Source organism: Perognathus longimembris, chromosome 10 (assembly GCF_023159225.1).
Source record: "Perognathus longimembris pacificus isolate PPM17 chromosome 10, ASM2315922v1, whole genome shotgun sequence".
NCBI classification, from domain to species: Eukaryota; Metazoa; Chordata; class Mammalia; order Rodentia; family Heteromyidae; genus Perognathus; species Perognathus longimembris.
Window position 1 is genome coordinate 37,093,884 of NC_063170.1, and position 27,184 is coordinate 37,121,067.

A 27,184-nucleotide genomic window follows, 5' to 3' on the forward strand; every position below is an offset into this window, starting at 1 on the left:
CATGATTCCATTTGTTTATCCTTCCTCCTTAACTTTCTGTGTCCCCACTCCTTTGCCCTGCTTTAAAAAAAAGCAAAAATAAAAACCACCACTAACAATAATAACAAAAATCCATGTTCCAGATTGATTTTTTTGTTTGTTTCTGGATACGTGGTATTTGTGATTGATAGACCAAAAAATTACCCTTTTCCCTGCTTTTTTTTTTAAAAGGATACCCCTAGGATTATCCTTTTTTGTCTTAAATGCCAAATATTAGCAAGGCAGTATCTAATGGCTTCACTACAGGATGAAGGACACAATAAAGATAAAAATAATAGGGAAAAAGAAGAGAGCCCAGGCACGGTGGAACATGCTTGTAATTGTAGCTACTATAGGGAGTTGGAGAAAGAGGATATGAGGTTGAGGCCAGCCCTGTCAAAGATAGCAATACTACTTGAACCATAAAATACAGGCAACCCCATGTGTCTCATTATAATCCTAGCTACTCAAGAGGCTGATAAGGATTGCAGTTTGAAGCCAGCCTGGGAAGGAAAAGTTCATGAGACTCTGATCTCCAATTAACTAGTGGAAAAGCCAAAGTGGAGCTGTGGCTCAAGTGGTAAAGTTTCAGCTTTGAGCAAAAAAAGCTAGGGGATATAGCACCCAGGTCCTGAGTTCAAGCCCTAGTACCACCAGTACAAAAACAAAACAAAATAAAATACAAACAGAAAGGCGCTGTACGTGTGGCTCAAGTGGTAGAACAAGAGTTCCCAGACATAATCCTTAGTACTGAAGGAGAGGATGAAGAGGATGAGGGAGGATGAAGAGGAGGAGGACAAAAAGAAGGAGGAGAAAGAGAAAAAGAAAAAGAAAAAAGAGGGCTAGAAATGGTGATTCCGGCCTGTAATCTTTACTCTCAGCAGAGGCTGAAGTGGGAGCCTGAGTTCATTGTCAGCCTGGGCAACTTAGTGATATCTTCTTAGAAAAGAAGAGGAAGGAAATCATATGTTAGTGATCACATTTACAGACAGAATTGTACCTTAACTTATTTTTCCTTTAACTCACATCAATTTCTGAGAAACTGAAATTCTGAGGCCTTTTAATATTAAAAAGTATCTAAATATCTCCAAGGAGTAATTTATTGTGTTTTTAATGAACAGTTTATCTTCAGGTGCCAGGTATGTAATTTATCAAATTAGTTTGAATTTCTGTAATACTGATTCTATTTAAGTATGATTATGATCATGTAATTTGAGGCCAGTTTAGGTAAAAAGTTAAGGAGACCCCATCTCGATTAATAAACAAGGTCTGGTGGTATGCATCTGTGATTCTAGCTATGCAGAAGGATCAAAGTCTAAGACCAGCCCTTGGCAAAACATAAGACCCTATCCAAAGAATAAGAAAAAAGCAAAAAGGTCTGGATGTGTGGTTCCAGTGGCTGTGCACCTGCCTAACAAGTGTGAGGTCCAGAATTCAAAACTTCCCAAATTCTTAACACCTTTAGGGGTTGGTATAATTATAGAACTGTAGGTTACAGATATATTCTCCTTGTTCCTCTTTTTTTCCTCATCTTTGATTTGTTTATTCTGCCATTCATTGGCACTGTTTTTACTACTCCAAAAAGACAAACGCTTATATTGCAGGCAGATAGACATTTAACAAGGAAATAAATAAAATGTAATTGTGGTAAATGCTAGGCATGAAATTTGAGTGATGTGGAGAAGAATAGGATCAGAATGTGCTCAGTAGAATGATTAGAAAAAAAAATCGTAATATTTTGTTGTCTTTGAGACTAAGATGTGGGGGGCAAGCACTGTGGGTGAGGAGTTAGTATTTGCAAAGGTCCCAAAATTGAAGTCTGTGGGTATAATTGGGAAGAAGATAGAGTATTTTAGTAGGGACCAGATCTTACTGGGTCTTGTAGATTTTGTAGTTTGGACTTAACAATTTAAGAAGCCTTTTAAGTGATGTTTTTATGCTATGCAAAAATGAACTTTCAAGTGTAGAAAGAAAGAAAATTTGGAGCCACTGCAGTTGGCAAGGTAGCTTTGACTAGGATGATGACAGTGAACATATAGAGAAGTAATCAATTTCTAGGCAATATGATGATGTAGACTTAGTAGGACTTGTAATGGATGGAGTGAGTAAGAGTACAGGAGCCATGGATGAAGGGTCCCAAGAGCTTGGCTTCTTTGATTGTGTAGTAGTGAGATGGGTAATCCTGGGAAGAGTTGATCTTGGAAGCAGAATTAAGAGTTCAGTTTTGCTGGGTGCCCGTGGCTCACCCTAGCTACTCAGGAGGCTGAGATCTGAGGAAAGCAGTTCAAAGCCAGCCTGGGCAGGAAAAATCTGTGAGACTCTTAGCTCCAGTTAACACCCAGAAAACTGGAAGTGGCACTGTGGCTCAAGTGGTAGAGCTCTAGCCTTGAGTTCCACAACTGACAACAACAACAAAAAAGAGTTCAGTTTTGATTGCTTATGTAGCATTAAAATAGAGATTCCAATAGCTAGGCCCTTATGAACACATAAGATGATGCTAAATGAAATGAACTCCATGTTATTGAAACGAGTGTTATATCACTGTTGTAATTATTTTCAACATGCCATGCGAAACCGTAGCTTTTTTTTGTTAATGATCCTCTTGTATCCGCTTCCTGTGGTTGCCCCTGCGCTATCACTGTATCTCATCTGAGTACCCTGGATACTGTATATACTGTATTAGAACTAGGGAAGGGAAAGGGAATAGCAAAATTGAGAGACAAAGGATAAAAAGGCAAATGACTCCAAAAGCAATACTAACAAAACCATTTGGTATAAACCAACTGAACAACTCATGGAGGGAGAGGGAAAGGGGGAGGGGGAAGGGGAAATGAGGGAGGAGGTAACAAACTGTACAAGAATTGTACCCACTGCCTTACTGTATGAAACTGTAACTCCTCTGTACATCACTCTGACAATAAATAAGTAATTATTCAGAATAAAATAAGAGATTCCAAATGAGTTTGGAATCCAGGGAAGAAGTCCCTATATCACTGATAATACTTACAGCCATGATTTTGTATGACATCACCTAGAAAGAGAATGTCAAATTATCTGAAAGTGTAGCCACCTAGCAAGTGGAAAGCTCCAAATTCAAACCTCAGCACTGCCCAAAGAAGCAAAACAAAAGCTCCCAAATGACCAAAAGCCAAGAGGATGTCAAATGAGTATGGGTGAGGAAAAAAAAATGAAAAAAGAAGAGAACACACCACCAAAACTTGTGCAATTCTAATTAGGATTTGTGTTATTATGGAGCAGGCAGAAAAGAAGCCTAAGGATTGGCTATGACAAAAAAAGACAATCTGGAGAGTAGAGTCCCAGTATAGAGGAGAGGAAAATATGTTTGGAGGAGCTGCAGTTTACAGTGTGTACAGGTGTATTGTGGGAGGGCCCTCATCCCGAATAAGAGCAGTGTCAGGGAGGTAGAAGACACTAAAGCCAGACTGAGGAAGATGTGAGGAAATGGTTTATGTAGCCAAGTTGCTGAGAGGATCTCTCCCCTCTTCTTCCCCTTCTCTCCCTCCCCTTCCTTCTCTCCCCCTTCCTTCTCCTCTTTTTACCTCTCCCTTTCCCTTTTCCCTTCTTGGCAGTACTGGGATTTGAAATCAGGGTAGCATTCTGAGCTACCTGGGCAGTTTTGCCTTAGCTATTTTTCAGGTAGTCTGTGGTTTTGCCTGGTGCTGGCCCCAGACTATGATCCTCCTGCCTGGATCCTTCTGGATAGCCAGGCTCACAGATGTACTACCACTGCTCAACTTATTGTTTGTGATGGAATCTTGCTAAGATTTTGCCTGAGTTGGCTTTGATCTGTGATCATCTTGATCTCTGCCTTCTAAGTAGTTGGAATTATATGAGTCACTGGACCCAGACCAGTGATGAGACATCTTACTGTGAAGAGGAAGCTGAGAAATGGAGAAGTAATTGGAGAGCATGAGGGGGTCAAGGGAGGTTTTCTTTTATTTTCGAGGGGGGCAGTATTAGAGCACATTTGTGTGCTGTCCTTACAGATAAATGCAGTGAAGTGGGATTTAGAGCAGAGGGATAACTGCAGGTACTGCTTTACAGAATAAGAAAGGGAAAGGATGATGATTATGAGCTATACTCACTTTTTAAGGCACTTTTGGGATATTTACATTTTTTTTTGAAAAGTGAAGTTTATAAGCTGCAGAATGAAGGAGGTGTAGGGATGCTTTGTCATGAAGTTCTTTCTAGATTAATTGTATATTTTCCCAAATTGCTCCTTAAGTTCAGCCCTGTTGCAGATCTGTGCAAGTCTCTCTCCTATTAGATGTGTAGGACTGAGTCATGTAGACTAGACATGGGAGGAAGTTGAACAACCAGTCTCCAAGGGGGTAGGGACTTTTGTTTTGTTCATCACTTCATCCCTATGGCCTAGAATAGTGCCTGGCAGGTAGTAGACACTTAAATATTTCTTGAGTGAATAAATAAGTGAACCATGAAAATAAAATATTAAAGTATTAATACAGTATTACTCAAATTTCTGAACCTTGGGTTCTTTGTCTATGACAATAGTAATAATGTACTTTGCAAAATTATTGTTTATATATATAAAATGCATATAGTACTTAGGTATATAGTTAAGTCTTCACAAAAAGGATATTATTTGTTTTGCTTAGTTGTTAGCAGTTATATAGTTAGATCTAGTTCTCAATAATCAGTGTTCCATAGGAAAAACAAATAAAATCGGATCTGTTTTAGAAATGAGTATAAAAGGCAAAACTAGAAAACTTGTACTAAAGGTGTTTTTTTGTTTGTTTGTTTTGTTTTCCTGGTTGTGGGGCTTGAACTCTGGGCCTGGGTGCTGTCCCTGAGCTCCTCAGCTCAAGGCTAGCACTCTGCCACTTGAGCCACAGTGCCACTTCCTAGAAAACTTTTAGATGATAATTTAAGACATCTTTGTGACCTCAGGATGGAGAAGAATTTCTTGTTTGTGTGTGTGTGTTTGCGTGTACACGTGCACACATGTGCACGCATGTGCGTGCATGCATCAGTGCTGGGGCTTGAACTCAGGACCTGTGTTGTCTCTTAGTTTTTTTCACTTAAGGCTATCACTCCACCATTTTAGCCACAGCTGTGCTTCTGACTTTTTGGTTGTTAATTGGACATAAGTCTCACAAATTTTCCTGCCTTGATTGGCTTGGAATTGTGATTCTCAAATCTCAGTCTCCAGAGTAGTTAGAATTACACGTGTGAGCCACCAGCACCTGGCATGATTTTCTTTTTTGTGTCATCTTCATTCTCTCCTCAGTTCTTGGGTTTTTCTAATTTGTAGCTCCTTGCAGTGTGCTAGTGGGCTTCTGAGTCAAGTTCATAGTATATCATCTGATGGCAGTGTGATTTGCAGCTGCTTCTAGACTTCCTCACTTGGGTGTCCCACTCCAGCCTAAACCTTAGTTCATCTTAAGTTCTTCTTTTCACATGCTGGAACTGGGAGTCATCTTTCATTTTTCTGTCATTTCCTACTTAGATGTTTTTGTTAGGTTTATCCTTTCCTTTGTTGCTCTATTCCCAGCCCTCAGCCTTTCCACCTGGTCCTGTACCTTCCCTCTGACCAAACTCTCCTTTAATTGCATATGTATTAATGAATAGATAAACCTTAGATTTTAGTAAAACTCAAATCTTTGCTGTTGCTTTTGTGTGTTATATGACTTTTTTATTTATCATATGTATTCTTCTGTGTAGCCTTGTTACCCTCTGTAGTAACTAATCCTCCTGCTGCCTCACATACAAGCTTATATTCCACTCTGCCCCCCACTAGCACTGACACCAGCCTCATGCCTGCCCTGATGTCTTTTGCATGCTGTTTGCTTTTTTTCTTTTCTTCCTTCTGTCGTTTGTGGGGCTTGAATTCCAGGGATTGAGCTCTTTTGCTTGAGGCTAGCACTCTAACACTTGGAGCCACAGCTCTACTTCCGGTTTTTCAGTGGTTAATTGGAGATAAGAGTGTTACAGGGACTTTTCTGCCCAGACTAGCTTTGAATTGGGATTCTCAGATCTCAGCTTCCCGAGTAGCTAGGATTATAGGTATGAGCCACAAGCACCTGGCATGCTTGCCCATGTATGAATGTTCTCTAGTCCTTTCTCTGTCTCTCCAAAATTCTGTCCTTCAAGCTGAAAAAAATTCATGCTTTTTTTTGAAACTGTACTTACTTTGATCTACAATTAACTTTCTCTTCTGTACACCTAATTTTTAAATTTTATGCATTTCAGAAATTCCCCTACTGAGCCTATCCTTAACTGTAAAATCATTTAGGGCAAGGCTGAGCTTTGTATTATGTTTCCCCATTCCTAGCTAAGATAGTGCCAGGAGCAAAGGAAGTTCCCAGTGGTGAATATAGGCAAGTTGCTGGAAGATGGTCCAGAAGCAGAGTAAACATGTTGAATTCTAATTGTGTTGGCTAATACTAGAACACAGGACCAGGTGTGGTAACACACACCTGAAATCTCAGGATTTGGATAGCTAAGACAAGAATATTATGAGTTTCAGGTCAATCTGTGCTTTATAGTGAGACCTTGTCTTAAATGTTTTTTTAGGGTTGAGGCATGATTCAAGTGACAGAGTGTTTGTCTAGCAAGTGCAGAGCCCTGACTGAGTTCAAACCCTGTTACTGCCCTCAAATAGTAAACTTGTAACTTTATTATTACTTATTAAGCTTGAGGCCCTGAGTTCAATTCTCAGTACTGTACCTCCCCCCCCACACACATGTGTGTGTGTGTGTGTGTGTGTGTGTGTGTGTGTGTAATTTTAAAAAAGAGATGGAGTAGATGAGTGATGTATTGATTGTCTGGCATGTGAAAGACCTAGGTTTGATCCCCAGAACTACCCGCCCCCCCCCAAAAAGAGAAAATCTGAAGACAGTCTTGAAGTTAAAGACATAAGAAGATAGATGTTTGTAAGGACAGTGATCTTTTCCTGGGATGGTTTTATCTTTCATCTAGTGTCTTTTCATTGGGGTGCTATAAAAGATTATAAAACTATGGTATATATAAAATCCAGCAGAAGAGCTTTGAGTAAATTACTCCTTTAAATATCTTGTTTTATGGTAAGTTCCAAATATAGAGGATACTCATTTGCCACTTCTTTAGTCAGCTACTATAAAAGAGATAAGATTATCAGAGAAGATGCTATAAATAAAACGCTGCAGACATACTAATTCTTGGAAAATGGTATTTTTGTACAAATTAAGTAAATGCCATTTTACTTTGGAACATGACCTCCTACACTTAATCCCTTGTGCCTTTTCCCTATCTACTTGTGTTAAGAAAATTTATTATATAGCTTTTTCCCTCTGTCATTCATTCTTCTTTCTCATAAACCATCTCTGGAAGAGAAAGGGCATACTAACCTCACAGAGAGAGTTAAATCAGGTGTCATGAACTGTTCCCCCTAGCTGGTAGCATGGTACAGTAGCAGTCCAGCTCTTCTTCTTCTCCTTGCCTCCCTTTGTCCTCCCCCAAGTTAGGCAATTTAGAGCTTCTAGTACCGCTTGTACTTCCTGCTGAAGCCACTGAGAGCCAGTATCTCTTTCTCACTGTTCTCCATTTACCCAAGGAGTTTGCTTGCCTGCTTGATGTTGAGAAAGTGAAAATCAATTTGAATTTCACGTGTCTGTCTAATAATTAAGACATTTTTTCTTTTTCTTATGGTTGCCTGCTCTTGTCTTCTTTCCATCTAGTTTGAGGCAAAGGAATAATGTTTTATCTTTGTAGCTGCTATAGGGTAGTATAGAACTAAGTAAATAGAAATCGAGTGAAGAAGTATAGAAGCCAAGTAAAATTTCTTGAATGAATAAGTGATTCACATGTTTAAAAGATAAATGTAGTGAAATTGTAAGGAATTCTGCTATCTAGCATCAAACCTTTTAATTTCTTGTATTACTTTAAATTTGTAGGTATTAACAGCTTTGTTGTTTAGAGCCCCTCCCCCCCAATACTGAGGATTGAACCCAGGTGGCCTTGTGCATTCTAGGCAAACAAGCTGTACATCCCAAACCCCAAAACAAGGTTCTTAGACTTTATTGTGTTGATGTACCCCTTACATAGCTCAGAAAGTCTTTTCCAAGTAATGGTTTTAAATATATAAAATTAAAACATATAAGATTAAAAAGGGGGAGGGGGGAATGAAGGACGAGGTAACAAACAGTACAAGAAATGTATCCAGTGCCTAACGTATGAAACTGTAACCTCTCTGTACATCAGTTTGATAATAAAAAATTTAAAAAGATATTAAAAAGGAAATCAGTTACATATATTCTGCAATGAGTGTAATATGTAAGTATGTGCTTGTTCTGTGCTACAATTACAGTTACTGATAATGTTACCTACACCTTACACTTGAAGGAAATCTTTAATATCAATTACAGATATAAACCCTTTGTTCATCAATATTCTGAGACTTCTACTAAATTCTCTTTGTGGACCCCTAGGACTCCAGGTTAAAACTTTCTTCTGTGTAATAGGAATAAATTAAATTAGTTAAGGCAGGAAGACATTTTATGAAATTTTCCTTTTTTCACTATTACTGGTTTTTAGTAAACAACTCTGAGATAAGAGTGTAGGTATAAGTATTATAAATTGTTGAGGATGCTGATGGACAAGACCTTGCAGTTAAACAATTTCTGTTTTACATTGATAACGTTTTGTGAAATCTGAAAGTAAGGAATTACTTGAGTGCACAGGGTATAGAAAAACTTTAAAAATGTGTATGTAGCATTTTTCTTAATCATAGTTAGAAATAAATAGCATTAATGGGAAATTCATGAATTTTTGAGTTGGACTTGAATTTTGAGTAGTTTTCTTAATCTTGCTTGAGCCTTGATTTTCTTAAAACTACTATGATAATCCTAAAATTTATTATAACACTTGATTTAGAGTTTTGAAGATGAAATGAGAACATGTCTAAGTGTTTGGAGCCAAAACCATTGCTGGCTTCTCTGTGATGGAATGCTTCCCCTTCCCCTGTGCAGTCCAGGTCTTTCAGCTGTTCCCTTATCTTGAAGAGATGATGTTATAGTGAAAGATCATTAATATCCCTTTTATCTGAGAAGTTGTTTGATATTAGGAGGCCTACTCCTTAGATATAAGCCTAAAATAGGCTGCTTAGAAGTGAAACAACTAGTTTTGAGCACTTATTTCACACAAGGCATTCTCAAATAGACATTGTTTCATCTTTATAGATGTTTTGTAAAAACAGCAGTTTTCTTATTTTTTGGGGTAGGGTGTTGAGAACCCAGAAGGGTAAAAAAATCTTCCCAAGTTGTTGAAGTTTGTATGTGATAAACTAGAGTTTTAGACAGTATTTTTGTGTGGAAAGCCTGTTTGCTTTTTTAAAAACTTGTTACACAACACTATTTCACAACCAGTTCTCCAGTGACCAAACGGAAGACTCATTAAGTACACTTTTTTTTAGAGAGTAGATTTGAGACAGGTCTCACTGTATAACCCCTGCTAGACTCAAATTAGTAATATACCTGCGTCAGACTTTTGAGTGCCAGGGTTATAGGTGTAAACCATCATGCCCAATTTAAATATACTTTTCTTTTATGGAGATTTAGTGGGTTTTGAATTCAATGCCTCATGGTCTACCACTGAGCCATGTTTCTAGCTCTTTTTGTTGTTGTTGTTGGTGGTGGTAGTGGTCGTGGGGCTTGGGGTCTGGGCCTGGGCGCTGTCCCTGAGCTCTGCAGCTCAAAGCTAGAGCTCTACTACTTGAGCCACAGCACCACTTCCTGTTTTGTGGTGGCTAATGGGAGATAACAGTCTCATGGACTTTCCTGCTCAGGCTGGCTTTGAACCTCCATCCTCAGATCTTAGTCTCCTGAATAGCTAGGATTACAGGTATGAGGCACCAGCGCTGGCTCTAGCTCTTTTTTGCATTGGTTATTTTTGAGATAGGATCTCACTTCTTGCTCAGGCATATGCCTAGATCATGATCTATTTTAGGCTTCCCATCATTGTTGACAAATGTGTACTACCATGCCAGATTGGTCTGGTACTGTGATCTGTAGGACTGACATCTATGCAGCTGGGATGACAAGCATGGGCCAGTGTGCCCAGCTCTTGGGCTGGCCTCAAACTGCTATCCTCTTGATCTCAGCCTCCCAAGAAGCTAGTTTTTTTTTATGACTAGAATATTCTTATTGGAAAGATGTATGTGTTAAGATTGCATCTATAACTTTTATTTTGGAGTTATTCTTATCATTAAAAAATTTTAAAAGCCCAGAGTTGGTGCCTGTGATCCTAGTTATTCAGGAATCTGAGATCTGAGGATTGTGATTTAAAGATGTGAGATAAGCCTTCTTGTCTATCAAAGTGAATTCCATTTCTTTCTGTCAATCTTGTGAGAATTGTTTTTCTGAAAAGTTCCTGTTTTGGCCAGGTGCCCTTGTTGATTAAATTTTAGTTACATCCTATTCCTGCTACCCTTTAATTAACACATCCTGTTACAAGCACATTGAATTTTAGTTAATATCCTGTTCCTGTAAATGAAGCCACATCTTGTTGCAGATTGTGAACCTAAGTTTGGCCAATCAGAGTGGAGGGACAGGTCCTTCTTACATTAGGAATAAAAGGGAAGCAACTTGTTTGCTTGCTGAATTTTGGCTGATGGCACACCCTTCTGCAGAAGTAAACTTTGCCTTACTAAATTCCTTTTGATTTGATGTCCTTGGGACGCTCAAACATCCCATGGCATATGTAACAGAGCCAGCCTGGGAAGAAAAGTCCAAAAGATCATTTCCAATTAACCAGCAAAAAAGCTAGACTGGAGGCCTGGCTTAAATAAATGGTAGATCATCAGCTGAGAGCAAAAGAAGCCAGGCAAGAGCATGAAGTTCTGAGTTCAAGCTTCAGTATTGGCACTAAATAAATAAAAAATTAAAAATTCAAATGATTGAGTGTGGTGACTCATTTCTAATTGTAGCTAGTAATCCTTGCTGAAATTGGGAAGATTGAGGTTTGTGGTCAGCTCAGGCTGAGACCACATCTAAATCAATAAAAACAACATGGCACGGTAGAGTTTATCTGTCACTCTGTGCGGGAAGCATATATAGGATTGAAGTTCAGGTAGGCTTGGGCTTGAGTAGAAGACTGAAAAGCAGTGATGATGCTAAGTGAAATGAACGCCAAGTTATGGAAATCAGTGGTTTATCGTTGTTGTTATATTCTACGTACCATGTGAAATTATGCCATTTTCTTTTGTCTTTCTTCCCCAGGGTTTTACCCCTGATGTCACTATAACTGATTTGGTACCTTGGGTATTGTACATACGTATATCAGAAGTAGGAAAGGGAAGGGAAACATCAAAATGGAGAGACAAAGGGTAAAAGGCAAACCAATGCAACAATACTTACAAAACTATATGCTGTAAACCAACTGTATACCTGGGGGCAGAGGGGTTTGGGAAGAGGGTAAGATAGGAGAAAAATGAGGGAGAAGGTAACAAGTTTGATAAATGTACTCACTGCCTCACATATGAAACTGTAACCCCTCTGTATATCACTTTGATAGTAAATAAATCAATTTTTAAAAAAGTTATAAAACACCTGCCTAACAAGTGAAGGACCCCTCGAAATTCAGTCACTTTAAATACAAAAGTTACAGGTGTGGTAGAGAAAACTTTTTTCCCCCTCCTCTAGAACTTTTGGTAATAAGTTGTCTACCTGATGCTCTATCAATCTGCAATACCCTAGAATGAATTTCCAATGGTAAGGGGATTCTTATCCATAAGTACAATATAACTATCAATGTCAGGACATTAATATTGTCACATTATTATCATCCAACACTCCTCAGACTCCATTGAAGTTGATCAGTAGTCTGTGTTATTAATACCCTATTAATACTCTAGTTAAGAGCAAAAGATGTCATTTCAGAATCATGTGATTTGTATTTAGTTTGTCAAAGTCTTTTTCTTTCTTTTGAATTTCATAGTCTTGGTGGATTGGAGATTAATGACCCCATTTGGGCTTGTCATTTCCACTTGATTAAATTCAGATTATGCATCTTTGTTAGGAATATCACAGAAATGTTGTGTCTCAGTCTGGTGATAGACAATTTTATTCTGTTCTATTTCTGGTGAGGTGCTACTTAAGGTGGTGTCTGCCAGGCTTCTTTGCTACTAAATTATTTTCCATTTGTAATTAGTATTTTATGGATAAGTACTTCCACACTGTAGATTTATACCATCCCTCATTGAACTTTTAATTTATTGACTTATTATTTTATATCAGTATAAAATCATGCTTTCCTATTTTATTTAATGAGCCTATGATCTGTTACTTTCATTATACTGATCATTTCAGATTTGGCTTGAGGGATCCTCTTGAAGTGCTCTTCTTTGTCCTTGACATGTCTTCATAATTCTTTGAGTATTTTCTTGCTTCTTTCTTTCTTAGCATAGATTACATTCTTCAAGAAACTAGAATATTGGGCTGGGGATATGGCCTAGTGGCAAGAGAGCTTGCCTCGTATACATGAGGCCCTGGGTTCAATTCCCCAGCACCACATATACAGAAAATGGCCAGAAGTGGGCGCTGTGGCTCAAGTGGCAGAGTGCTAGCCTTGAGCAAAAGGAAGCCAGGGACAATGCTCAGGCCCTGACTTCAAGGCCCAGGACTGGCCAAAAAAAAAAAAGAAACTAGAATATTAAATTTTTTTAATAGATTTATTTTTTTCCAGAGCTGAGGACCAAACTTGGGGCCTTGCGCTCTCCAGGCAGGCACTCTTCCACTGAGCTAAATCCCCAGCCCTTTTTTCTTTTTTTTTCCTAGTCCTGGGGCTTGGACTCAGGGCCTGAGCAGTGTCCCTGGCTTCTTTTTTTTTTTTTTTTGCTCAAGGCTAGCACTCTACCACTTGAGCCACAGCGCCACTTCTGACTTTTTCCATATATGTGATGCTGAGGAATCGAACCCAGGGCTTCATGTATGTGAGGCGAGCACTCTACCAGTAGGCCATATTCCCAGCCCAAGAAACTAGAATATTTTTTTTTTTTTTTTTTTGGCCAGTCCTGGGCCTTGGACTCAGGGCCTGAGCACTGTCCCTGGCTTCTTCCCGCTCAAGGCTAGCACTCTGCCACTTGAGCCACAGCGCCGCTTCTGGCCGTTTTCTGTATATGTGGTGCTGGGGAATCGAACCTAGGGCCTCGTGTATCCGAGGCAGGCACTCTTGCCACTAGGCTATATCCCCAGCCCCTGAAACTAGAATATTTTTGAAAATGTAATTACCAAATGTTAACCTTTTGGGGACTCCTTAATCTGATATATCCCTTAGACTTTCTGATTCAACTGCAAAGGTGACAAGCTTCCTGAAAGTGGGGTGTGGGGTGTGTGTGCACATGCTTATGATCATGTATGTGCATTTTGCCTTGCTTCTATTTAGGGAGAAAAGAGATCTTACCTAGAAAGTGCCAAGAACAGTTATTAAAATTGTCAAATCCTTTCTATTTTCAGAACAATTTAAAACAAAACATATGCAAAAACAAAAGCTCCTTTTGGTTGAATGAGCATTTCAGTGTCATTGAAATAGAAGTAGGGAAGGTTGTGCTTTTACCTAACTATTGTATATCCAGTGTGTGTCCAGTAACCAGCAAGGCTTTTTTGGTGAGGCAGTGAGTGTTCAAAGGCAAACAATAACCAACAAGGTCTCCGCATGCCTTCATGGCATTTACATTACAGTCTAGTGGTTATGACATACAGTAGGTAAAAAAGAAACATGGAATGCTAGTCATAAAAGGAAATGTCCTGAGCTGCAGTTCCCTACTTGTGGAATGTGACAAATGTTCTACTTTACAATTGTTCTGTGGGAAAAAACACATTGTTTAAGGTAAAATGTAAACTTTAGAGGTTTGTAAAACTATAACTGTATTACATAAATGAAGTATTTTCCTCCCATTATTCAGTAATTAGGTCTGTTTTCAGTGATAACATAATCATCCCCTAAACTAGCTTTGAGGGTTTTCCTGTCCCTTCTGTCCTGACCAATCAGTCTGTAATTTACTGCTTACTTTCATGTCACCCATCGCATTCAGAAGTCTCAGGCTGAAGACTAAACTGTGGATTGAGTTTCTAGGCTTACCTCAAGGAAGATTTCCAATCTTGTGCTCTTATTTGCCTTGAAGTCCTCAATCCATATCAAACTGTGCTTGTCACTGCCTGGAATATACATCACACTTTCCCACTTTCTCACTTTTGGCTTTTCTTTCTTCCTGGGAACTAACCCAATTAACAAATCTCTGCTCACCCCTTCCGTTTGTGTAATGTCTGTCCAAAAAGCATGTGGTCATCATCAGTTAGCCTTGTAAGTCACTGTTAGGTTTTCCCAGCTGACATCACTTGCTCTCAATGTATAGGAATCATACCTAACATGTTTATATTTTCCATATTTATGTAGTCTTTATTAAGTTTACTTGCAAGAATTTAAAAACAAACTCCTTTTTTTTTATAAACCAGCTTTTTTTTTCCACTGGAAGGAAAAAATGGACGACTTGATAACAATTTTGCTTTTTATAAAAAGTTATCCTTCCTGTCCAGGTTGACTTAATTGCCCCTCATGTTAACAAATGGTAAGATATCTTCTTTCATATAATTAAACTATTGTCAAGGAAGAAGTCTTAAGGGCTTGATATGGTGGTGTGCTCCTGTAATCCCAGCAATATGGAAGGTAGAGGTAAAAATGGCCAGAGTATCTGCATAGCATACACAAGGCCTGAATTCAAGCCCTAATACTGCCAATAAATAAATCAGTGTTAGACCTAAGGCAGGTGGTGACTTCTTTGGACTCATTTTGTACCAGGAATGGCTTCCTCAGCTTAGCAATTCATGTTATATTGGCTGGCATAAAGCTGGTTTCCCATGTTGCACTCACGAATGATGGTGCTGCCTAGGCTTACAGTAATTAGATTGAGGTCCAGTATTTCTCTTAAAGAAGTTGTGTTCCAAAATTTGAGCCTTATAACCTGATTACCTTAGTTAAAAATGAAAATCATGTTGAGAGTGTAGTATACAACTCTAATCCCTGTACTTGGGAGGCTGAGGGAGGGGAATTGTGAGTTCAAGGCCAGCCTGGGTATAAAAGTTGATGATACTGCATCTCAACCAATGGCTGGGCTTGATGGCATGTGCTTATCACCCCAGGCTACAGGAGACAGTGGCTGAGCACTTGTCAATCCAGTAACAAAGGGAAGCACAAACAGGAAGGATGCAGTCTAGTCTAGTCTAGCCCAGGCATCAAGTGAGACTCTATTCTTGAAAATAACCAATGTAAAAAAGAAGATGGCAGAGTAGTTAAAGTGGCAGAGTGTTTGCTTAGCAAGCATAAGGCCCCAAGTTAAAACCCCAGTACTATACACACACACACACACACACACACACACAGAATTATATTGCACAGTGTTATAATGTACTTGTGATGTCACAGAACTATACACTTAATAGATGACACATTTTTGTGAGTATTTTACCAGGATAACAAAAACATATTTTAAAAGTGTAGGATTCAGATACCCAGTGCATTTCATTGCTTGCTTGCTTTTTTTTTTTTTATTTCTTCCTTTCATTTCCTTTCCTTCCTTTTCCTTCCATCCATTCTTGTCTTTTTTTTTTTTTTTTTTTTTTGTTCCAATCCTGGGACTTGAATTTAGGGTCTGGGTGCTAGGGTTCTACCACTTAGAGCACAGTGCCATTTCTGGCTTTTTAGTAGTTTATTGGAGGTAAGACTCTCACAGACTTTCCTGCCCAGGCTGGCTTTAAACCTTGATCCTCAGATATCAGCCACCTAAATAGCTAGGATTATAGGTGGGAGCCATTGGCACCAGGCTGCATTGTTTTCTTTAGTCATTCTGTTTGCCTGCCTGCTTGCCTGCCTGTCTCCTTGACTCTGTCTCTGTCTCTGTCTTTGGTATAAGTACTGGGGTTTAAACTCAGGGCTGAGTGCTCTCCCTTGGCTTTTTCTTTCTTTCCTTTTTTTTTTTTTTTGGCCAGTCCTGGGCCTTGGACTCAGGGCCTGAGCACTGTCCCTGCCTTCCTTTTTGCTCAACCACTTGAGCCACAGCGCCACTTCTGGCCATTTTCTGTATATGTGGTGCTGGGGAATCGAACCCAGGGCCTCATGTATACGAGGCAAGCTCTCTCGCCACTAGGCCATATCCCCAGCCCCTCCCTTGGCTTTTTCATTCAGGACTAGCACTCTACCACTTGAACCACGGATTCATGTCCAGCTAGTTAATTGGAGATAAGGGTCTTTTGTGTTTTTCTGCCCTAGCTGGCTCAAATTGCAATATTCAGATCTCAGCCTCCTGAGTAGCAAGGATGACAAGCATGAGCCTTTGGCACCCAGCTTTTTTTCTTGTTCAGTAGTGGTACTTTCATTGAAGCATATTTTGTATTGTAGGCAAGCAGCCTTTGAATTTTAGTAAATTTACATGAATTTGCAACCATCACATACTTTAGTTTTAGAATATTTCCATCGCTCCTCAAAATGTGACCATTTACTAGTAGTCCCTATTTCTGTTCTACCCCAGACAATACTGATCTGCTTTTTTCTCTACAGTTTGTCTTTTCTACAAATTTTATATGAATACAGCTCATTCAATGTGCATTCTTTTGCATTTGCCATATTTCAATAAGTATGAAGTTTTTGAGATTCATCATTGTTGCATGTAAGTAGTTTATTCCTTTTTATTGCTGAGAAGGTTTCATTAAATAGATGTGCCCTATGTTGCTTATCCAGTTACTAGTGGATTGATATTTGGGTTTCCATTTCATAGCAGTGAACTCATATAAAAACCAGAAGAATTTCTGGGATGAATGGTAAATTTTAAGAAATTTGCAGTCTCTTTTCCAAAGTTGCTTTACCACTTTACTTTAGTTATTTTAATGTTATATCTTTATTTTTAAATTATATTTTTATTATCTTTAAGTGATTATATGAAGGAGTTGCCAATAAAATGCATCTTGATGTATGTGCGACATATATCAAATCATTATTCTCCCATCTTCCCCTCAATTTTCTAGGATATGCATTGATTTTTTTTTTGGCCAGTCCTGGGCCTTGGACTCAGGGCCTGAGCACTGTCCCTGGCTTCTTCCCGCTCAAGGCTAGCACTCTGCCGCCTGAGCCACAGCGCCGCTTCTGGCCGTTTTCTGTATATGTGGTGCTGGGGAATTGAACCTAGGGCCTCGTGTATCCGAGGCAGGCACTCTTGCCACTAGGCTATATCCCCAGCCCATGCATTGATTTTTATGACTATATTCTCCCCTGCCCTTTCTCCTTTCATTCGTCTACCCCCCTTTTCCTTGGCTCCATTTCTTACCTTTCAAACAACTATTTCCTGGTGTTTATTTTGTTGGACTGTGAGTTGGCCTTCCTAGGAAATTACAATGAATTCTCCTCTGAATTTACCATATTTCAGTTAATACATTTGTGTATACAAGCATACCACCCTGAAGCACTTACAAATAACTTCATAAATTAATTCTAGCTTCCACACATGAGAGAAAATATGTATCCTTTGTCTCTCTGGGCCAGGTTTACTTCACTTAACATGATTTTTTCCAGGTCTTTCTATTTCTTTGCAGTATCATTCTTTCTCATGGATGAGTAAAATTCTGTGTGTGTGTGTGTGTGTGTGTGTGTGTGTGTGTGTTTTATATATACCTTGGCTTTGGTTACTAGTGCTGCAATGAATATAATTGTGCAAGTAGCTTTACTGTATCTTTGTGATCTTTTGTATAAATATTCAAAAATGGAATTGCTGAACCATAGAGGTAGTCCTCTGTTTCATTTTTTGAACAACCTCCATGCTGCTTTCCATGATTGAACAAGTTTACATTCCTGCCAACAGTATACAAGGGTTCCTTTCCCCTACATCTTTGCCATCATCTTTATTGTTTGTATTGGTAACTGGGGTGATTTGGAATCTCAGTGCTGTTTTGACTTCCATCTCTTTTATGGTCAGAGATGTTGAGCATTTCTTCTTGTGTCTGTTGACTATTTTACTTCTTCTGAGATGTCTGTTTAGCTTGTTTGCCCATTTATTAATTGGATTATTTCTTTGAGGGTTTAGTTTTAAGTTCTTTGTATTAGGCCATTGTCTGATGTATAGCTGGCAAAAATCTGTAATTCTGTAGGCTGTTTTCTTTGCTGTGCAGAAACTTTAGTTGGGCATATGGGCTGAAATACAAAAACTACATGTCATGTGAGGTTTTAGTCAGGATTTATAAATGTTAAGGCCTTTTTGTTTATATCAAAAAGTTCCTTTAGCCTCTTTTATACCCCCTACTTATGTGATACTTACTGAATTCTTTCTTTTTCTAGTAAGTAATTTCAAATTGGGAAGCTCTAGTAATTAGTGTTCTTGGCACCCTTTTAAATGAAAGGATGATGAAAGATATTGGCAATTGAGAGCCAGACTGTCCAAGTAGATGGTCCAGCCATCCCAATCAGTTTTATTCAACTAATTCCCTTGGTAGTCCTACCATCTCCTAGAGAGATACTAAGACATGGTCTCTACAGGATCTATGAACCGATGCCAAGTCCCTTTGGGGAAATACTATTCCAGGGGCTCCCAAAATGCTGACCAGTTTTTGGAGAGAGATAATTGAATTCCAGCTGAGAATATTGGTTTATTTTCTTTCACATTGTGGAGTATGCTAATCTACCTGCAGTTGTCTTTTGTTTTTCCTTCTGACAAATGTGCTTTTATTGGATCGTTAGTTAAATTTAAGGTAACATTGAGGAAAGAACAGTTTTTTTCTTCATTTTTATTTCAGCAGTTTGCTTATTAATATATCAGTTTCAAAGTCTGATTAGCTAAACAAATTTACCCTTGACATAGTTTGCCTAATGACAGAAATAGGCTATATAAAACAGAAGTCAAAATTATCTCAAGGTTTTAGTTCTTCCATGTTCTATTTTGAATTACAATCTAGATTGTGTTTCAGAGGATGAGTCAGGAGGATAAGAAATCTCAGGATCTGTTTTAGGAAAATGGTTAGCTCTCCTTAGCTACGTGAATGACTTGTATGAATGAAGGCTTATTCTGAGTAGGGAGTGTTAGCATTTCCCTAGCCTCAGGTCCTCAGCTCCTCCCACTAGCCCCCAGATCCACCCATACCTAATGAGTCACTCCTACTCACTACCTACCTACTTCCCCTTTACCCCAGAGAGAGAAGCTGCCACCTGGATAAGGTGCGGACGCCATGTCGCTCCCTCTCCTATGGGAAGTATGGCCCCACTAATAAAACCTGCTTATGAACCTTCTTCTCCTGCCTGTGATTATCTCTACATGGTCCTCTGGGATGGCAGGGACCTATGCTTTCAGGGAGCACCAAAGGAAAGGAGTCATGGGCTTAGGGGCAGTGTAAAGATAATTTTACTTTGGTGGAGCTTCTCCAAAGTGGAATGGATTGCCCCACAAGGCTACAAGGTAGCCATGGGAGTTTACTGTCACTGTGGTATTAGAATGTAGAATGGAAAACCTCTTTCTCAGGGATGGGTTATATCTTGGTCTGTGCTGCTAAAGCAAAATGTGTGAAAATAGATAATTTACAAATAGTAGAAATCTATTTTCTCACTATTCTAGAGGCTGAGCGATCTAAAAGTAAGACACTAGCAGGTCTTACTAAATTTGATTTAGTAAGGCTCCATTCCTCATTGATGGTGCCTTGTTACCATGTCTTTCACAGCATAAGGTGGAAGGGAAAGAAGGCCTTTTTTTTTTTTTTTTAAATAGCTATAATCCATTATGGGGAGGTATCCTTTGTGATTTAATCACATCCTAAAACTTCCTACTTCTTAAGATGGTCATTGGGATTACTCTGTGTGTGTGTGTGTGTGTGTGTGTGTGTGTGTGTGTAAGCACGTGTGCACGCATATGCAGCCATGTATGCATGCTGGTATTGGGCTTGAACTCAGGGCACTGATCCTCAACTCTTTTGCTTTAAGGTTGGTGCTCTACCACTTGAGCCACAGCTGCAAAAAGAAAATTTGTTTTCATTTTGCCCAAGGCTTGGGAAGGGTTCAAGAGTGGATAGTTAAGAAGCTACCCCAGTGGCATAAGGGAGAGGCTGGGGCAGAAGCCCTGATATGAGGCAAGAAAGGAGCCTCTGAAAAGCTGCTCAGGTTTGTGGCCTGAGGGTTCTTGAGGGTGAGATGTTGGACAGGTACTTGCCCAGCCTAGTCTGGGGAGCCACTAGTTAGTTAGGAGGTCACCCTTTATCTTGATAAGCATTGCCTCTTCACCTAGAAAAGTAATTTTCTAAGAAGTCACAGAGATGGGTGACTGTGAAGCAGAACTTTAGGCTATGAAGGTCCAAAATGGCTTGGTTTAGGTTTTTTCTCCAGAGCTAGGGCAGCTTCCATGATGTCCAGGGTTTTACTTCATTCATGTTGAGAAGGATTCTCCACATTGTGGAACAGCACAGGTCGCCACTCAGTTCTGTATCTTCAGGGAACCCGGGCACCCTCACCTTCTTTGCCAACTCTAGGAAGAAGTGGCCTATACCCTCCAGATCCATGTTGTCAGGATTGAAATAGTCCAGGGAAAGAGAGGTGGTGCAGGAGGCTCACAAGTGCAGAATGACCACATGGTTGATGTAGCCCCTGACTCAATGGAGTAACTGACAACTCTGGGAGGTCATGGTTAGTTGTCCATACCCACCTAACTATAAAAACAAAAACAAATGAACGAACCCCAAAACTGTGTTGGCTGGTCCTGGAATCAGGAGCAGAGTGAGAAGATAATTCAGGTGTTGTGACTGAAGAGGAGATTTGAAGACAGTTGATGGACTGATGGAAAGAGAGGGCTGGGAATGTGGCTTAGCAGTAAAGTGCTTGCCTAGCATAACAGAAAAGGCTAGAAGTGGCCTTGAGCAAAAAGAAGCTAGGGACAGTTCTGAGTCCAAGCCCCAGGACTGGCAAAAAAAAAACAAAAACAAAAAAGAAAGAAAGAAAGAGAGAGTCCCTGGGTCTGTTCTGCCAAATACTGGAAGCAAGAGACAGATTTGTGGGACCTCTGGGCATACTGTTCCTAATTTATGCATTTTGAAATAACTAAACTTGCTCATTATTACTTGTTCAGCATGCTTCTTAGGGCATGACCTTGACCTAAAGGCTCTGGGGTTTTTGGATAGATGTTTACCATTACAGATTTTCCAGGGTGGCCAAGGATGCCAGCATTACCTTCCTGTTAGGATGTCTTCTTTTTTGTGTTCTGTTACTAGGGCATATGGCTGGCACTCTACCATCTGAGCCATATATCTCTTTTCATTAACCCCATTGTGGGAGATAAAGGTCTCGAGTTTGTCCACCCAGGCTAACAGCAACTGTTAGGATGCCTTCTTAATAACTTGTTTTTTATCTGGTCATCTTGTGTAGATACCTGTAATGATTTTGAGGATTAGAAACATTTCCAAAGGATCTCAGAATTTAAAATTAGAAATCTTTATTTAGAGCCTTAAACTCTTAAAAGATTGCAATGTATCAGTTGTACATCACACATATCCATAATTGAGGAATCTTTAAGGTCTGACACAAAGCTTTAAGAATGCCTAGATGCTTGATATAATGAAACAATATAAGTACCCCCCCCCCAAAAAAAAACACACATACCACTACAGCACAAATTATCTATAGTTCAGGAATCTGTAATCAGACAGAAGCTTTTGAAATATACTGTGTGCTTAATGTAACATCCCACCCCATTCTACTACCAGCTTCCTTGAGAGTTAGTTTGCTGAAAGATTTGCCCAAAGCACCACAGCTTGTCTTCAGCTCTTATTTCTTGAGGCCTCTGGGGGTAAAGGTGAGCCTCTTGTTCCCTTGGGACAAAGGCTTTGTGTATGTACTTTCCTACTGATTCCAAGTTTTGTGGATCATTGTTTATTACACTGATTCTTTTGGCTATTCTCTAAACTCAGTTTTAGAGAATTAATAAGAAAATACACTATCATTTAAAAAGTGTATACTTTACTAGAAGTTGGAAGGATACTTGGTAGGGACAAAAGTGGACATCTCAGATCCTTAAGTGCTGAGAATCATCTTTGAAAGATGAATGATTTATTCATCCATTCTAGTAAGAGTCTCTTTAAATCTAGAGGGCTTACTATGCTGTAAACTTTTAATTGCTTAACAGAATTAACTATAAGATGGACACTGTTGTAACATGTCCATTTTACAGATGAGGACACTGAGGCAGCTGAGGAAACATAGTAGCATGGAAACAAAGATTCTGACATATTTCTAGTATTCTAATAAACAGAATGTATTAGATAGGTGCAATTTGTATGGCGATGGATTTCACATAAATTATCATTTAGTCTTTGCTAGAGCTTATGGACACTTGTTTGATTTCTGGTGACACTAGTGTTTAAACTCAGTGCCTCCCATTTGCTAGGTGGTCATTATTATACAGCTGTACATTATTCCTTACCAGATAAGAAAACTTAGGTAGTAAGTGGTAGACTGCCAAATTAAGCTGAGTCTTACTTTTATGATTAGTCAAGTCTTTTATCTCACTTGTTGCCATTCCTTGGCATGTGAAAGTCTCTGTCTCTCTGTCTCTGTCTCTGTCTGTCTCTCTCTTCCAGCTTTCTGCTGGTTGATTGGAAACAACTCTCTTGGATTTGTCTGCCTGGCAGGCTTTGAACCTCAGTCCTCAAATCTCAGCCACCTAAGTATATAGGATTATAGGGGTGAGCCAGTGATCTCTGATGGTTTTTGCTTGTTTTGAGAAGTTTAGTTATAATTTATGACCTTCCTATCTCAATAGCTCTAGAACCCTAGAATTACAGATTTAAGCTACCACACTGCTTTGGTGTTTGAGTTTTGTCATTCACTATTTGGAGAAACATTTTTGCCCATCCGATAAAGGTAAAAAACCAAAACACTAAATCAAAGATCTGAGTTCTTGTCTAGGACCCCTGCTGACTTGCTGAGTTATTCTGATGTTCAATATATTTATTGTGAGAAACTCTTGGGGAAAACAAATTTACTTATATTAAATAATTAGCTTCAGTTGGTTTTTCATCCTCCTGAAGAGGCTAATCTGCTTTTAATGAATGTAATTGGTTATTATGTTGCTTTCAGTCGTTTCTTATCATTAGCAGTTCATATGCCTGAAAATTTGTAGACACAGTATCACATCCAAGGCATGAAGGGATTTCTCTTTAATTGTGGTTACCAGGGAGCTTCTAAACCTCCTTCCTTCTTATTCCCTATTCACAGCAAAGACTATTAGGTAACTTTCTAGGCCTGATCAAAGCCTTTTGAATCTTTTTAGTTTGTGATCTATTTCTTTATCTTCAGATCTTTCAACCTCCTGAGTAGTTAGGATTACAGGCACAGTATATTTTTTATTTTTGAGGTAACTAAAGAATGTCAGAAACATTTGGAGGGCTTGAGTTCAGGTTAGGACTTGAACTCAGATCCTTGAGCTCTGAATATTTTTAGCCAAGGTGGCTCTTTTCTACTTGAACTGTATTTCCAGTCCAGGTTTTTGCTGGCTAACTAGAAATAAAAGTCTTGTGGATTTTTTCTGCTCTGGCTAGCTTTGAACTGCAGCTGTCAGATCCTAGCTTCCTGAGTAGCTAGGCTTACAGTTTAATTTATAGTTAGACTAAATTAGTGATTCTGATTGGTTTCTGAATCCTTTCAAGTATTAAACTGTTCCATTCTTGTTGCCTGATGTAAATTTGATTATAGTTGTAGACCAGTCCACCAGATTTCAAAATTAGTCAAATTATATACCCACTTCTTGATCGTGATACTGAAATAAACAGTAGGAACCTATTTCTCCTTGGGAGGCTGGGAGAGAAGTTAAACATTGTTAGAGGACTGTTAAATATTGTTAAATTCTTACTTAGAGGAATGTGATTATGGATAATTTCTATTTCTTCTATTAAATTCTATATGACCTTTAAAAATTTGTTTTTCTATTATGTATAATCTTTCTATTTTGTTATTTGTAAGTGTTTGTTATTATGGCTATTGATATTTTGCTAAACATGCTGGGAATAGTCTAGCTTGTTTTTTAATTTAAAGCTTGTTTTATAAAGTTGCTTATGGTTCTTTTGGCCAACTCAAAGTTTTAAATGTTTATTAAATTACACATATACATGAAAGTAGAAATTTGTTCTTATAAGCATGTATATATAATTCACTAAATTATATAATTAACTAAAATAATAAAGCTATTGTGAAGATACACACCTATAATCCCAGCACATAGGAGCTGAGGCAGAAGGATCAAGAATTTGAGGCCATCTTGGGCAGTATAAAAAACTCAGTCTCGAAGAAGAAATTCATAAATTTATTTATTTATTTTTGCCAGTCCTGGGCCTTGGACTTAGGGCCTGAGCACTCTCCCTGGCTTCTTTTTGTTCAAGGCTAGCACTCTACCTCTAGAGCCACACAGCACCACTTCTGGCTTTTTCTGTTTATGTGGTACTGAGGACTCGAATCCAGGGCTTCATGCATGCTAGGCAAGCACTTTACCACTAAGCCACATTTCCAGCAAGTCCATTAATTTATGAAATACTAAATAAGATGAATAAGGACTGCTCAGTTGGTATGTGAGGAATTACTTAAATGAATATTTTTTCATTGTTAGTATAAAGGTGACATAAAAGAGGATACAGTTATATGAGTCAGTTAAAGAGTACATTTCTGCTGGGTGCTGGTGGCTCCTGCCTAGTTACCCAAGAAACTGAGATCTGATGATTGCAGTTCAAAGCTAGCCCAGGCAGGAAAGTCTGTGAGACTCTTATCTCCAATTAACCACTAGAAAAACTGGAACTGGAGATGTGGCTCAAAGTGATAGAGCTCCAGCCTTGAGCAAAACAGCTCAGGGACAGTGCCCAGGCCCTGAGTTCAAACCCCATGACTGACCAAAAAACAAACAGAAAAAGAATACATTTCTTTTTAGACAAGGTCATCCCTTCCCTTATGCTCTCTCAGTTTTTCCCTTTGATCCTCACCTACAAGGTGTATAGTTCATTTTCAGCATAGTGTCTAGTGAGTACCACTGCTGCATTCGTTCTCCCTTTGTCACTCCATTAATGAATAGCTCTTAATGTGTTCCAGTCAGAAAACATACTGTAATAACACAATCAACAATAAATAAATGATGACAGTTAAATAATTTGAGTAGGAAGTAAATGAATTACATTTCCATTCACTAAATCTGTGTATATTTTGCTATTCTTTCATCACTGCATAAAAGGGCAGCAGACTAGCGATAAAGGAATGTAACATGTTCCACAACAAAAGGCTTCATCAGTTTATTTCTCGTGATCCTATTAACATGATGAATCAGTTGCTCATTGGCTAAAATCTAAGAGATGATATAAGGCTGGAAAATCACAGCCTTAGTTTTCAGCTGTATCTTCCACCTCATGTTTTTTGGCGTTGAAGATTCATTTATATATTATATAGTTGTTGTTGTTAATTTATTTTTTTGCTGGTCCTGGGGCTTGAATTCTGGGCCTTGGCACTGTCCGTGAGCTTTTGTTCAAGGCTAGCGCTCTGCTACTTGAGCCACACACAGTGCCACTTCTGTTTTTTTCTAGTGGTTAATTGGAGACAAGACTATCACAGACTTTCCTGCCAGGACTAGCTTTGAACCATGGATCCTCAGATCTCAGCCTTCTGAGTAGCTAGGATTACAGATGTGAGTTACCAGTTTATAGTTGTTATTTTTACATGCAGTGGCTCTCTGTACAAAGTAGTGTAAGATATTCCAAGAATTTACAAACCTAAGCAGCAGATGATACCTTCATCTACTGCAGTGAACCAATAGATATGTATTAACATTGGCGTTTCTCCCCATCAAAACCATGTTGAATTAACAAGAGTGTATATGTAGAGATGATCTGAAAAATCAGTGCCAGACATTTGACCCTGTCTACCTTGCATAGCAGTTAACATTAACTCAATCATTTATTCAATAGCCAGCTTTATCCTAAGTATTCTTCATGGATTATTTAACTAATCCTTCTGGCAGTCCTGAGAGGTAAATGAGATAGATACAGAATGATTTTCTCCCTTTTACAAATGATGCAGTTGGCATATTGGTCACCTGTCATATACCCAAGGAAACAGTGGACATGGGCTTTAAAAAGTTCATATATACTCTTTACTTCTTCACTCATCAATATGGATAATGTTCTCAATGCTTTCATGGGTCTACTCTAAATCTTTCTAGGGCTATGGGCTCCCTTTTAGAGGATATAAAGGTCTCCAGTTTCTCACCGCTGTAGATAATTCTGTGGTTAAAAGAAAAACATTAGTTATGTAGCTTTCTACTTTTATCTTTTGTATGAAATATTTGGGATTAATCAGTATGTAAGCATTTTCCACCTTTCTTGCCCAAACTGGATACTTTCAGCTATAAAACTTTTAATAATTTGAGCCAGGTGCCATTGACACACACCTGTAATCTTACCTACTTGGTAGGCTGATTTGAGAGGGTTGTTGTATGAGGCTACCCTGGACCGAAAATGTCATGATATTCCATTATTTTGTCTTTTCTGGTGGCAGTGTAAAATTCCATTGTATATAGGTACTACAGTTTTTGAATCTGTTCATTTGTAGTGGGGCTTCTGGGTTGTTTCCATATCTTGGCTATTGTGACTAGTGCAGCAGTGAACATGGAGGTGCGGGTGTCTTTGTAATATTCTGGTTCCTGTTGTTGAGGATAGATGCCTAGGAGTGGTATGACTGGGTCGTAGGGTATTTCTATGTTTAGTTTTTTGAGGAACCTCCAGACTTTTTTCCAGAGTGGTTGTACTAGTTTACATTCCCACCAGCAGTGTAATAGGGTTCCTCTTTCTCCACATCTCCACCAGCATTTGTTGTTGTCTGAGTTCAGAATATAGGCCATTCTTACTGGGGAAAGGTGGTATCTCAGTGTTGTTTTTATTTGCATTTCCTTTACAGCCAGGGATGTTGAGCATTTCCTTATGTGTTTCTTTGTCATTTTTATTTCTTCTTCTGGGAAGTGTCTATTTAATTTCTTTGCCTATTTAGTGATTGATTTGTTAGGTTTGGGAGGAGTTAGTTTCTTGAGCTCTCTGTAGATGATGGGTATTAGGCCTTTGTCTGTTGCCTTGCTGATAAACATATTTTCTTAAATGGTCGGCTGTCTTTCTAG

The 27,184-nt window shown here is 38.9% G+C and overlaps 1 protein-coding gene across 2 annotated transcripts in view; it reads left to right on the forward strand.

Annotated features, from left to right (window-relative positions):
• Positions 1 to 27,184, forward strand: part of Sfmbt1 (Scm like with four mbt domains 1) — a 128,147-nt gene that overhangs the window by 27,210 nt on the left and 73,753 nt on the right. The window lies entirely within an intron of this gene.